The sequence below is a fragment of the Bombus vosnesenskii genome, unplaced genomic scaffold, assembly GCF_011952255.1.
Source record: "Bombus vosnesenskii isolate JDL3184/JDL3185 unplaced genomic scaffold, Bvos_JDL3184-5_v1.1 scf7180000013276, whole genome shotgun sequence".
Lineage (NCBI taxonomy): Eukaryota > Metazoa > Arthropoda > Insecta > Hymenoptera > Apidae > Bombus > Bombus vosnesenskii.
In genome coordinates, this window is record NW_022882934.1 from 276167 (window position 1) to 291238 (window position 15072).

General features: G+C 37.5%; 1 long non-coding RNA gene across 1 annotated transcript; it reads left to right on the forward strand.

Moving 5' to 3' along the window:
* Nucleotides 1–947: 947 nt before the first annotated feature.
* Nucleotides 948–2284, forward strand: LOC117231924. Its single transcript, XR_004493044.1, has 3 exons — nt 948–1166; nt 1809–1892; nt 2006–2284. It is a non-coding gene; the product is annotated as an uncharacterized LOC117231924 (long non-coding RNA).
* Nucleotides 2285–15072: the final 12788 nt, after the last annotated feature.

The following is a 15072-nucleotide window of genomic DNA, read 5'->3' on the forward strand; positions in this document are numbered from 1 at the left end:
ATAATCCTAGATATTGTACCAACGACCTCACGTTATGACGTTCTTAATAGCGATAAGCCTCATTCTTGATGACGCAAAGTGGTAACAATCTGGATACAATGAAATATTGATAACCTCGATTCGCAATAACCCTAGATAATTGTGATCTCGGCTCACGGTGCTTCCAAACAATTATAACCGTGTAGTGTAACTCCAACAATAAGTAACGAAAGAACTCGAGTCATCGTAATTCTCAATCCTTTCGCGTTACGTATATATAATAAATGTACTTACTTTCGATAAAATATCTCGGTGTTGAATCGCAATACATTACATATTCTTCTCAATGTATCGTCTAGCCACTGATCACTAAATATGGACGACGTTAAACCATGTTAACCTTGAATCACGTCGACGCTAATTCAGAATACTCTTACGTAATCTAAACTTATAGGCGACCACGAATCGTGTTAACCTTGAATCATGTTGACATCTATTCGCAATAATCTTAAATAATCAAAGGCAAGCCCTAAACCATAACAAGTTGGATCCCTACTTTAAATTGTGACAATTCTATACCCTTAACAACCTAACAAACCAGCTACCCCTAGAATCCTTGGACCCGTCCATTTCAAATAAATTCGCAGCAAACGTTCCCACTCATCCGCAAACAAACAGGCTACAATAAAACTTGACGTTAGAGAAGAAAAACTGTTACACAGAGGGAAGGAAACGTTTAAACGGAGATACTTTGGAAACACCTGCGCGTGTTGCCTTTGCTTGGGCCAGCTATTTTCTCTCACGTTGAGCGTTTAATTGCAGCTGGGCCTCGTTCGCAGCAGGCGGTTTGAAAGGCCGTCAGTCGTCGAGCTCCGTGCAAATCGAGTTCACCGCTCGTGAATGTCGCTCGTAATCTCGCGAATTTACCGTCGTCGTCCAAGGTGTATCGGCCACTTGCGATCGTTTCCACAGGCAAACACCAAAGTCGCCACGTGCAAACTCGCCTCTCTCAATTTGCGGACAACGAAACGTGCTATGCACGCTCTGTCGTCAGTATGACACAGTCAGTGGAATAATTTATGCGAGCGAGAAAACAGCGTTGCTATCAAAATTGGCGGTGAACTGTACTTTGTTGCGAAGAAACTGAACGAACCAATGATAAATTGTGCATTGTTCCGAGGATAGAGGTACGAAGGAAGATGTCGATTGACATGTTCATTGCGCACGAAACGAAACTTTAAGCTGTTAATTTGAACGTGGCTTGAAATCGTCGCGTTGACTGCCACGCGAATTTTATATATATATTTAATCATTTTTCCAATATTCGATTTTTCGAGTGTTTAAATCTTCGCATAATTAAATTTCGAAATAATTCAAATTTCCATTCAACGTGTAGAAGCAGATATTGTATAAAAATTACTTGTCGGTAGAGTAGTATCGCAGGTGATGAAAATCGGATCCGTGGAGAACATGTTGAGATGGTAGTATACATTGTTATGCAGATGTTTATAGCTTGTCATGTCCTTCGTAACTCCGTTTCGAAGCTACTGATTTACATTCCTTAGTGTTTTCCCTTTATTTTTCATATTTCTTTTTTATTTCTACCTTGGAATGATTGGAGCTTAAGGCGATAAAGGACTTACAGTACGTTTTGAATTTGTCAGTCTTGGTATTTCAATTTTTTCGATCTTTCCTTCGTTTTTGGTATTTGTCGAAGAGCAACTGAGATTTATGTTGATTGCTCAATTTTAATTTTGTATAGTAGGAAATATTTGGTAAAAGTATAGACGTTACATGGACATTAATTCTCATGAAATTTTATATTCCAGGGACTGAAATATTATGATTTTCAGTATAAAAGGGATACCGAGTTTTCGTCGAAGAAAGGAGAATCTAAACTAATGGATTACCCGGTATTGCCAGTTCTTTGATGAAACTACCTAACTCATTTCCATTTCATAGCAACATAAAAATTCCAATCTTTTCCAGTCGATAAGTTCCGTATATATACGTCGTAAATTTACAGAAATACGCATGAAACAGAGCAGGAGGCGCCTTTTCACGATCTTTCCCGACGTCGCGATTGTTGCAATCAACTTTCCGACCAATTAAAACTCAATAAAAGCAGGATATGGCGCCGGAAATGTGACAACCCGCACACGACAAGTCATTGCGCAGCCACGCACAACGCGATACACAGGTGGTGAAGATCCAGCGATAAAACCAGAAACTGGAAACGTATCGATGTTAATTCTAACTGTAACGTCTCTCAATCTCAAAATACATGATCGTAAAACAAAATCGTAAAACGAAAATAGCCAGCCGAAAGGATAAACAATAAACTACTGGAAAATCCTACGATACTCTAGTTCTACCTCTAGTTCTGCAATATCCTACTATGGCACCCTGGGTTTAAGAGGCTCATACACAATCTACAATACAATACTGATCTATTCTCTATCCTCTCCAATACCTTTTGCTACCGAACACGTACAATATTCTTGACAATATTTTCGCTTAAAGACAATTCTATTTAAAGTATGTATAGTATATACGCGGTGATTGAATTGTAACGTTGTGTGCGATATCGGATTGAATTGTGAGTGTCTCCCTGTGTGCTCGTTACTTACCAATATTAATTCTCGCATTTCAAAATATTTCAATATTCGCGTCAATCTTCAATCTGGATATTAGTATCAACAAATATTGATAATATCGATCGTGTACCTTTTAGACGGATCGAAGTTTAAACGTTCAGCGACCCAATAATCCGAGCAACGCCTTCGATACGAACGTTCGATGCTAATAAATTTCCCGTGTATTCGAACGTTCCTTTTTCTTTTTCCTTCTTTTTTCTTTTTCTTTTTTTTTTTTTTTTTTTTATTGCCGGAAGGTATTGGCGTAATGGGGAAAGTTCGTTTCGCCCTTCCTCCCCTCCCCCCCCCCTCTCTCTCTCTCTCTGTCGTTTCGTTGATTTACGAACGAGGATTTTTGTGCCTGCGCTCGAATTTCCATCGAAACGTAATTTTTATTACCGATCCGCGATTAAACGGTATTCTCGAAAATCCATTTTATACGACGCTGGCTTAAGTCGGCTGTGTTATTCGAAATATTAATGGCGAGAGTTGGTAATAGCAATTTGAACGAGTTGAACGTAAGGGGATGTATAAAGACTGTTGAGAGGCGTTTAGACGATCGATATTATTGTCAATATTATTGTCAATATTTAAGGTGCTCAACATTGTATTGACAATATATATTGACCGCCTAGAGGGTCTCTTGCGTACGATAATGTTGAAAACGTCAAATATTGACAATAATATTGACGATAATATCGATCGTCAGAACGCCGCTTTAGACATTGTCATGTATCCTGCGTAAATGTCCTAACTTTTATACGGCTGTTAATTTATTCTACGTTTTACAAATGTTTTTCCAGATAAAATCTTTCATCACTGGATCCAATAACTTGTCGATTTTCAGTATTTATATCTACTCTAACTTTGTCGATTTTCACGTGTTTTGAAAAGAAAACCCAACGTCGACCGAAATAAATTAAACGCTTCTAAAAAAACACTTCTGCTACCACCTTTATCAAAACGGAAGACGAATTTTATTTGTTAATTTCAGAATTCGTGTTCTTTGAAGTTCTTCTCAGTCGCCACTACGTCGATCGGAATTTTTCCTGCGGCAATTCAAGATTTTAACGTAAATAATCTTGACCAGCAAAGAGTTATTATCTTTTATTTGATTTCCGTACGTAGAATATCGCAACGACATCGCTAAAAATATTCTCATCGCTGATTCTTTAACCCCTTGCACTCGTATGTCGAGTGTGACTCGGCATCAGTTTTTATTATCTCAGGAGCTCCTTTGTCGAGTCTCACTCTTTCAATCTCACCCTTTTTTATGAAACATGCGAAAGAAAACCAGGACTGCATCCTGGTAATTGTTTCAAGATATATCATACACTTAAAAATTACGAAATACAACAATAGTATGAATAAAACTGGTATTTAGGTGAATTTGTTTCTTCCTTTATTTATTTAAATTGTCTTATTTCTTTAGTTAAAGTAAATTTCAAATAAAACACTTAAAAGCGTTGGGAGCTGCTGGTAAACGAAATTGAAATAAAATTCGCAGTGCAAAGGGTTAAAGATCATCCCACGAATCGCGGCGATTCCCGAAAATTCGACATAAAAGCCAGGAAAAGAGCTAAAAATCCTGAATTGCGTTACAGTAGAATCATACCGCGTCTGCAAAGACACACATGGGTATATCGTTCTCCAGACGCGAGCAAACAAACACGGCAAATCAATGTTAGTAAACGCATACTGGTAACTCATGCTCATCCTATGTTCCAGAATTCAATCCTCGTATTCACGATGGTGCCGAAATGAAATGGAACGAGAGGCGGGCAATTTAATCAGCGGCAGACGCCGGAAGGTAAACGGCGCCGGCCAACGACAAGATCGAATTGTTTCCGGTAATTACTTTCGTTCTTCGTCCAGCGTTAGATTACGCAAAAAAACAACACTTTCGGCTTGGATTTACCTGCGTTCAAAAAAAGCCCCCTCCACCATCCTCCTTTTTGATTCTTCTCTCGTTATCCATCAGCTCCCTGTTTTCTATCTTCGTCTTTAGTACTTTTTTGTACCCTTCTTCACTTCCTCTGTACTTATTTCCGCATCTTTGTCCATCTGATAGATATAAATTACTGTCCAAAAATTTGGAACCATTTTTTGGTTAATGGTTCCTTGGTTGGTTCAGGCTAAGAAGAAAAATCGACAGTGCCATAAATTAGCAGCCCTTCTTGATCCTCAAGAATAGAAAGTTGTAGAATAGGAAAATCGGCTGTTTTGTACATCAAATACAAAATGAATACTTTTTACAACACGGTTGAAAGAAACGATTGTCATAAGAACATATCTCCACCAGCTGTACACTTATCAGTGTTAGATCTCAGAAATCTGTATTGATTTTATTGCAAGTTCGCAATACCTGTTGTTAATTCTATTGGCGATTAAAAATCGCTCTAACGGGTATAATTTTCTTTAGTTTATTTTATTTTAATTAGATTCTTCGCTGAAAAATGTCCCAAAGTAAAGGAACTCAAAATTGACTTCTCTTTGAATCTGTAGGTTCTATGAAACGCACGATGATTGCGCACGGATTTTGCATATAAACATGTATAGACACTGTAATATGTGTAGATGTAAATTTATTTATAATGTAAATAAATTTACTTTTATACATAGACAGGACCAGTAGTGCAGGTAATTGTACATATTACCGTGGACCGACCGCGTTTATCGGTTCGGATTTCCGTGGACCGGCATAAAGCCGCGTGCACACTGATCGCGTTACACGCTCCACCGATCGACGCTATCCCATTACACGCTGATTCGGAAGCGCAAAAAGTTGCGCGCCACTGTTTGCGCGCGCGCGATTATCGACTACAAAGAGAAGAATCAAGGTGCGGAACAGTGAACGACGATTTCGAAACTCGATCAAAATCTACGTGTGTTTCTTTCTGTTCTATTATACGTAGAATATTTTTTTTTCCATTATATCTGAGATGTGTTTCAAGGGCTGACTTTTTTCTATTCGGACGTATTTCTTCGATTCTACCTGAGATGTTTCGGGGAAGAGATGTGTACGTGTGTGTATGTGTCTTCGGAGATAATAGATTAGGCTTTAAAAAAGTAAAGAAGGAAAAAAAGAAACAGATGAGTTGAAATGATTTCTGGTTAAATTTAGAAGAAGAAAAGAAACAAACTATCGTTATACTCTTCGTCAAGGTTATCGAGAATTGTGGCAGTTGGTTGGACCAAGTTTATGTTCAGATTTTTCATCTGTATAAATCTATTGTGATACTCGAATTTCCATATTTCAATATTCCTCTCATTTTAGCAAACAGAGAGAATTTGTTTTATGGTAACGTATGTACTTTATACATGGATCATAAAATCATGCGAATCGAACTTTATCGGTTTGAATTGCAAATTCGTAATTTGTTCGGGAGAAGCCGTGGAAAAACAAACTGATGCAATTCCGTGGCGAAATAATTAACGCGCCCGCGATTCGTGATTAATCGTTCGAAAGCAGACGATCGATGAAAACGAGGCCGCGTCTCTAAAAGTGCGAAGCTTCGTATGCGTGCGTCTTTTATGCGTAATAGCGTAAGATTCGATAGCCGCGTGATTGATCGGTCATTTCCTCGTCCCTTTTTGGAACCGTTGCCTCCTTTCTCCTTTGAGATATTCAGCTTGTCATATAGCTTGTCGTTCACTTCGATCTCACGTTGAAAAACCATCTTTGATTTCGTATTTATGGAAAAATATTTTATCGTTGAATATGGGTAACTAATTACGAATTTCGTTCTGCATCTCGTTGAGAAAATTTCAGTGAAAATAGTTCAGAGTCAACATTAAACTGACTGTAACTGAAATAAGAGTGAATGAAGATATTATTTTGCAGAATAATAACACTTTTGAATAATATAGTTTCTTTTCCATTTGGAAACTTGTCGAAAATTCTGCAATAATTATTTAGTCATACAATACCCAGTAATGACAAAAGTTTTCATTTGCCTTCGCCTGTTTTAGACTGGAATTTAAACTGTTGTAACACTGGAATCTTCCAACATTGGTGTGATTTTCGTACATTTTAAGTGTGTAGAAAATTCAGTAAAAAGTCGCCAAAATACCATTGAGCATGTAGTTTAACGTTATAAAATTCCAAAAGGTTAGACAATCTTCTTATTAAAAATAATTTTGCGATACAGTAAACCTAATCGGTTCACTGTAGTCGCGCTAGGATTCTAAAAGACCGCAGTGTGTCACCCCGACGTTAATTAAACTTCCACCGTGCCAAACTTAATAAGAATTAAGCGAACCACGACTAAAACTTGGAAAATATTATCTGAAACGCTGTCCATCTTAAAACTAGCACTTTCGCGAACAAACATCGAAGCTAGCCTAACCCTAGCCGAAGCAAAAGCTAAATTAACCTAATGATCTAAACTGAAACCGGCTCGAACAAACAAATAGCGCAGGCTAACTCGAACTTCTCTAAAAGCGAGAACCAAGCGTATATTCTATCTATTCGATCTATCGTTCGCTTCTGTTGCTTCCGATTAATCGCCAGGCTAACCAAGCAGCTCGATTATTCGCGAGGCAGTGCGTGGTATTAGCGAGCATTTAAGCCGGGATAAACGAACGCGGATCATCGTTGCCGTATCAGCGGCGGTCCCGGATCCATTCATGACCGGCCATGCTAAATTTAGACGGCGAGGAGAGAGTGGGCTTGTTTGAAAATGTTAGCAGACCACCCCCTGACACGCCACCCCCTTTTGACACCCGGTCCATGGCACGAGGCTTGCGTAAAAGGGCACTGCTCCGTTGCGTGTCGATCTCGTGACGTCAGTCGACTGCCTCTGATCGCGAGACGTCTGTGATTTATTGGACGAGGATTCGCCTCCATCGTCGTCCCCCTCTTGGTAGCTTGTGTTTGGAGAAGGTTATTGAACGTGTTTGTCATTGGGGAAATTTTAGGGAACCTGTAAGACGGTATATGGAAAAAATTTGATGTCGCGTGATACTAGTTTTTTAGTTGATAGTTGATGTTTCGAACGTGTTTGTCATTGGGGAAATTTCAGGGACCTTGTGAGGCGGCACATGGAAAAAATCTGACGTCGCGTGATACGAGCTTTTTAGTTGACAGTTGATGTTTGCAACGCGTTTATCATTGAGGGGAATCTTAAGGAATTTGTAAGACGGTATATGACAAAATTTTGTTGCCGAGCGATACGAATCTTTTAGTTGATGATTGATATTTGGGAGATCATCGAGCGTGTCTGTGGTGGCAAAATTTTCGCGAGTTTTAAGTCGATGTTGAACGATACTAATTTATTACCTGATACATAGTCGGTGCTTCATGGTTATTGGAGATAATAGTCTCGTTGGGGAAATTTTTGGGAATCTGCAGATCGGTATGGAGAAGTTTCGATGCTGAGTTTGGCTAAACGAGTTTATACTGATTTGGTTATTGACAATTGGTGTTTTACGATGATTGAAGGTAGTGATGAGCGACAAATTTTCTAAAAGATTCGCGAAAGGTCCAGAGAAGTTTTAATGTTGAATTTGATTTATAAGGACGGCACTGGATTTTTAGTAGAGTTCTATGTAGAGTAGAAGTCGGAGAATTTTATTTGTCTTATTTGATATTTATGAAGGAGAATTTCGTATGATACATAGAATACAATACAATAAAAAAAAAGAGTAATTTACATGAAAAGGTAAGTCGAAACCGTGGAATAAATTCTTTTTTATAGGATTTTTTACTCAACTGTGGCCATGTCTGATGAAATTATATCTCAATTTCGTTCTGTGTGGTACATAGAATATTCTATAACCAGAGGACGATCAAAAGAGATAATTTACATGGGAAGATAAGCAAAAACATTTTTATACAAGGTTTTGCTCAACTAATTATAAGTTAGGTTATGTCTCAAGTTAATGGATTTCGTGGTAGATTAATATCTCTGTGCTTGCGTTTATCGTATTAAGTAATGGAGAACACGCAATGAAACAGGATACTCACGCACTTTGTAATAAATGAAATTTAATCTGACAGGGTAGAGCAGAGCAGAGTTGTATATTCAGTAGGACGGAATAGTTTGTAGTCCTTAATAATTCCTAGTACAATAAACACAAACATAAATAAAGACGTATCAACTCGAGATTAAACAAGACTATTCAATCTATGTTTTTAATTACCTTTCTATTTAAAGCTTTCTTCAATTATGTTATAAATTACGCAACACTTTCGAAAACAATATGTAATAAAATCAACAACCACGTTCCACTTTCAATAAACATCCCTTAACAGATAAATATAATTTTGATAAAGCAACAAACATCTATCGCGTATCGAACGTCAAGAGAAATTGGAGCCGACCCTGCTAAGGTCCCCTACATCGCACTGTCAATTTCCGCAGAAGCTCGACAGACCTACACAGCCCACGCACTTACGAGTATCAAATATCGCATCTTCGTCACACGCAACATTCGCAAACATAATAAATCCACCCACATATGAGCGGTGTTCCGAACTCGATAACCCTACACCTTCGATCGAATATAATCGTACGTACGAAATATCAATTAGTCAAATTACAATTCGATTGAATTCGTATTGAAAATTCACATTGAATGGTTCCGTAGTGACTACGAAAGACATTTGCATCTCGTTGTATTTGATAAAATGTTTACTTACTAATTGATTGGATCCAAGTACGTTAGATTAGAATCAATATAAAATGTTGTATCATTAGAGAAATGTCATTCTGCGAAAATAAAATGTAAAATCTGATAGAAGAAATAAAAGAAGGATGATCGAAGGATAAGAATGTGTGCCAATAGCTTCTGCAGCCGCTGTACATTTGAATTATTTTGAGTCGTGACACTTTTCAAATACACGTACAATGTCATGATACGTACTTTGATGAACGACTTGAGACGAACCAATGAAAATTCACGCGACTCGTTGACATTGTTCGTCGTAAACGACGATCACGGCAATTCCAGATGATCGACAGGATACGAGTTACGCTCTAATTACGGAGATAACGAGCCACGGAAATTAGGCATACTTTCTATTAAGAGGCGACAGAGTCCAGCGATCGGTCTTCTTGGCTTTCTACCAAAAACTTCGTGGCCCACGATAAACGAGACAAAATCTTTCGTAATAGAGACACCAGTGGCTCGCTCGAGCAGAGAATAGATTTTCAGTCGGACAAATTTCGTCTGTTAACCCCGTTATTATCGATGACAGCATTTCATGGTTTAGAGCGTGAACCTTGGAAAAAAGTCTATGTCGAAACATAGAATTATTAAATTTGGAATATTTTCAGAGGGTAGTTCCAGGAATTTTTATCAAATTTTGTATTAATTGAATTTAGACGTATACTTTTAAAAATAATATAATTTATTATACTTACATATCGATAAGATGGAGCAGAAAAATACAAAATGCTATTTCACAAAAGCGTATACACACCGTTAAACCTACATAAAATTGTTCGATTGAGTGTATACCATTCAAACAATTAGAGATTTATTTTTCTTTGATTTTTATACCAGTTTCTTTTTTTTAGCACAAAAGCACCTTTTTTTTATTACTATCTTACGATCGATCTTTATCGATTTATCAAGCCTACAAGCGTTATTCGCTTTTGCTTGATTTTGTTTGATCAATGCAATATAGTAGCAATGCTCTAATTGTTTCGAACAATGTCTTACGTAATACTTCGTAGTTCTAAATGCATTACGTTTCTTTCAATTCTTCCAGAAACGCACTGCCGACTCTTTGCGCTCGAATGAAATTATGAAAAGCCTATAATAAATAACTCCATACGGAAATCATCAAAGTGCAAAAGATTATTATGCTGAGCAAATTCAAAATTATTTTCTCTCCATATATAATTTATAATAAATTGTCTGTTTCGAATATCTCTTCGTAAGCCAAAGTTTTATAAATGTATATAAACTTTAATTGTCTATAGATGTTTGTCGACGTTATTAGAGGATTATAGTCATCGCGTGGCCAATATGGCATGTCCATATGGCGGTGCAATAACAATTCTCGAGGAACGAACAACGTGAAATCCGTCGCGATTATGCATTATTCTATATTTATTCCGAATCGAGAGCCTCGTCAGGCGGAGAAAAATTGAACGCCACGATAAAGGATGAAATTAATAGACCGTAGTTTGATCAGACAGTAGCTTAATTTAAAGGATTTCTTACCCAACGCGTGGTCGAACGATTCTACGGCGTTTGATTTTCCCAAGCACACTTACCTGAAACAGAAATAAGTTTTCGATGTGTTAGAACGTTATAGTTTTTTTTTTTTTTTTAAACGGTACACGTGACACGATGTGTCACTTGCGTACATAATGCCTTATCGGCTCAACTGTTGCGCCGCGGTTTCCTGCTCGATAAGCAGCCCGCAGATTCTACGCTTCCTGTATTACTTCTATGCAAAACTATTCGTGATATTCGAAACATAAGTTGTTGCGTAATAGTACACTGTATGACGCAGAGAATGTTGCAATTGTTATCGTGATACCGTCGATCCGAGCCATGCCTTATTTTCGAAGCAGAATGTCTCTTCCTTATTCAGATGTTTCGTGAAAATTATTAAAATGATACGGATCATGTACGATAAAAAAAATTCAAAAGAGGTTCAAAGAAATTTAGAAAAATTCTAAAGGATTCTCAATTTTAAATACTAAATTTGTGTATCGATAGCCTTGTTGAAATTATTTAGCCGCGAAAGAATATTTCAATTCTTGATTAACTAATACTATTGATTAATAATATTAAATAAATACTTGTCCATTTAAAAAATTCCATAAACATGAAGAAATATCAGCAGAGCTAAAAATTGATATTTGTTTCGCGTTAGCGCAATTTCGCATCAATTTCCCCGTGTTTTCAATTCCCCAAAATTTCTATAAATTTCCTGCAGGAGCTTCGCGATCGTCGTGCATCACGTACCCTCGAAATTCGAATTCAATCGGGCCAAATGTACGTATATATCGGCATCAGGATTACATTGAGAAACGCCGGCTGTGTGTTTTGCCAGGGAAGTAGGGACACACCATCGGTGATTTGGAGAAAACGGTGGAATTGCATGGATCGTAAAAATCGTTGCGGCCCATCGGGGGGAACAGCTTTATAACCCGAATTTATCGCGCGATTTTCGCGGGCCGCTTCGACCGTGGCCGCTGATTTGTTTCCCCGTCTCACGCAATCGCAATCGGCCTCGCTATCTGTTGCGAGCCGGCGATCGATCTTTCCACGAATTCCATAGCCGTGAAATATCTTGATAGCGGCAGGCAGCCGGATTTGCGCCGCTTTCTGACCCGTTGACCCTCCGTGCACAACGCCATGCAATTTATAAATTAATTACGTTCACATAATCATCACTTTCTATCCGTTTAACAACTGACATGTTTCGCTTGAGAAATCTGTATCGTTTAATTCTTACATATATTTTATGTATTGGGTTGGCAACTAAGTGATTGCGGATTTTGTAATTACCACCTAATGACAAAATACGTAAAATACACGTAAGAATTAAACGATACAGATCTCTCAATTTCTCAGAATTCTCAGGATTAAAGAAAACTACCTAACTTTATCATTTTTTTATTAGATTACATATAATTAACTTAAATTATAGATTTCAAGTATTTATTCAAAAATTGGCTAATATTAGGTACACTGTTAAATGTGCTCAAGGATATCCACTAATCATAATAATTAATATTAAGGTACAACTTTGCGTATAATTCTTCAGTATAATACTTAAGAAACTGTAAATAGAAAAGTATACAGGGTGTCACATTTTAATCTATCCACGCAAGTATTTGCTAAACTGTATACTGACACCCTGTATACTTTTCTATTTACAGTTTCTTAAGTATTATACTGAAGAATTATACGCAAGGTTGTACCTTAATATTAATTATTATGATTAGTGGATATCCTTGAGCACATTGAACAGTGACACCCTATATACATATGTGTGTATGTATGGTGCTTGTATATGTACACATATCCTCAATAAGGAACATATAACCCGAATTCCACAGACCCCGTGATCTACAGTCACGCGTCTCGATCTAAACTCGCTAATTGAACAGAAATAAGAAAAGTAATAAAAATCTCACATGCGAAACGCGGAACAAAGATCCGATATAACTTGGAAAGCAATTAGAATCGGCGTTTCAATCAATCAATTAAGCCGCGGAGCAATCTTGAAAAAGGCGAAAGAACAGAGCGCGGAGAAAGAACGAAAATGCCGGATCAAATCAATCTAATGTTCGATTCGTTACACAATTGAAAAAGCGAATTAAAAACAGGAGCGGGTGTAAAGGGAGGTTGCTGTTAACGAGCGAGTCAAAGGGGTTGGTCGAAGGCGCGCGTTTCTCTCCGGTTTGAAAGCAATTCGCTCGAAACGATTTGCAATGGAAGGGCGAACTTTCGTTCGTACGCGTCAAAGCATTCTGTTCGTTCGCCTGGACAAAAGCGACGGTTCGAGGATGCACGGTCGATCGTGCATATCCATCGTGTCGTCTGCGAACGAAACGAAATAACGTTGCAGAGAGACGAAGGAGGAAGCATGAAAAATAAAATTCCGAAAGAAAGGAAAAGGCGAGAGAAAACTGTACGGGTTCCTGAAAATATTCGAACGTCGCTAGTAGACGCTATTTACGTTTTCAGATTGGTTTCAAGTGTTACTAAAATTACAAATGTAGCTAATCGTGATAATCATTGACGGTGAAAGTGAAACATGAAAATGTTTTATGCGACGCTCGTAACAAGTGCATAAAAGTTTTGTACAGTTGCGCGTTTAAGCGATTTTATTTTTGATGCCGCATCTACACTTTCTGAACCAGCGTAGATTGGAGGGGTGAGAAAACGCGAAAATTGGGAATATTTGGAGAAACTTTTAAATCCGTATTCCGATCTCTCCACGTCGAGTTTGTTTAATAAGCGTGCTACTAATTTTGTAAATCGATGGTTCGTTTTTGAAAGGTCATTGAATAACGTTGGTCGTTGGGACAATTTTAGGGAACATTTAAATCGCTATTTGGAACATTTCGTTGTTGCGTTTGGTTAATCAGGGTGGTATGAACTTTTTTAATAAGGTCGACAGTGTGGGAATTGGAGGGCATCGTTTGGCTTATTTTAATATTTGCGGAGAAATATTTCATATCGGATATAGAATAATATGCTATAGAATATGCAAAAGGGAAAGCAGGAAAAATAAAATGCCGAAAGAAACTCCAAAAAAAAAAAGAGAAGAGAGAAATATAGGTTGGCGGGGTGGAAAAATACATAAAGGACACAGAGAAGGGCGGTAAAGGGTCGCGCAGGTCGTCGATGTTAAAAATGAAATAACCCGTTTGCGGACGCATCGAGCCTTGTAACGCTCAAACGAGCGTGCATCTGCAGCTGTTTCGAGCGTACAGGCAAAAAGGAGACCGTAGGATCGAGAAATAAAAAGATAAAATATTACGACTCTGGATCGCGAATGGAGAGTCCTGCTGAAAATTGATGCTCTTCTTGTTTCGCGTCGGTTTCCCCTTTTTACTTTCACCGGATAAAATACCAATGGACGATTCTGTTTTCATACGGTCAGGAAATTGGAAAAAAGGAAGTCATGTGTGGATATTGAAATGCAGCGATGAAACGGGTTAAAAGATTTCATTAACTGATATCGGTATATTTTATTGACTGCTTGTTTTAAAACACGCTTTTATGATTAAGATTTAGCCTTACAGACTTTATAAGGAAATTGGAAAATCGTTTAGGACATTAACGAGTGCCGCAATCTTTATAAATCATTTGTTCCATTATCCTTGCGTTTAATTTAATTTTAATGCGTTTCAATCGGCGAGCTTCTTTTCTTAGAAAATTTCATATTTTCCTCAATTTTCGCGATCAACGTCCCTCCTTCTTGTTGTAACTCCAAAGCTACGAAGTACGTGAAAATGAAAGATTTTATTTCTTATATTTGCATCTGTTACAAACACGTGTCGTGGATGAGTTTGGTAAAATTAATATTGAATTTCATTTAAACAAAATTATGCTTATCGAAAGATGATAGAGATATTTGCAACGCAAAATCAAAATACTGGCTTTTATAATACAAATATAATACAAAATATCGATAAACTTCCATAATTTCACCCTCTGAACTCTCGCATCTCACACATATTCCTTTACATACTCATCCACTTCCCACACGATAAACACATAATATAATTAATGCAACATTAATAACGTAATATTATAGCATCGATTAATAATTTTATCTACGTTTACGTATATTAATATACAGGTGCGCGTTATTACTGGTAACTCCGATATTAACTTTACAAGTTACATATGACGTGATGTCAAGGTAGGAGATATTTTACGCGAATATCGTAACTAGAGTACTATAGGAGGGTTATTTCTGTGAGAAATGTTTAACAGAGAATGTGTGCGCAGAATGGATGGAGGAACAGGTGTA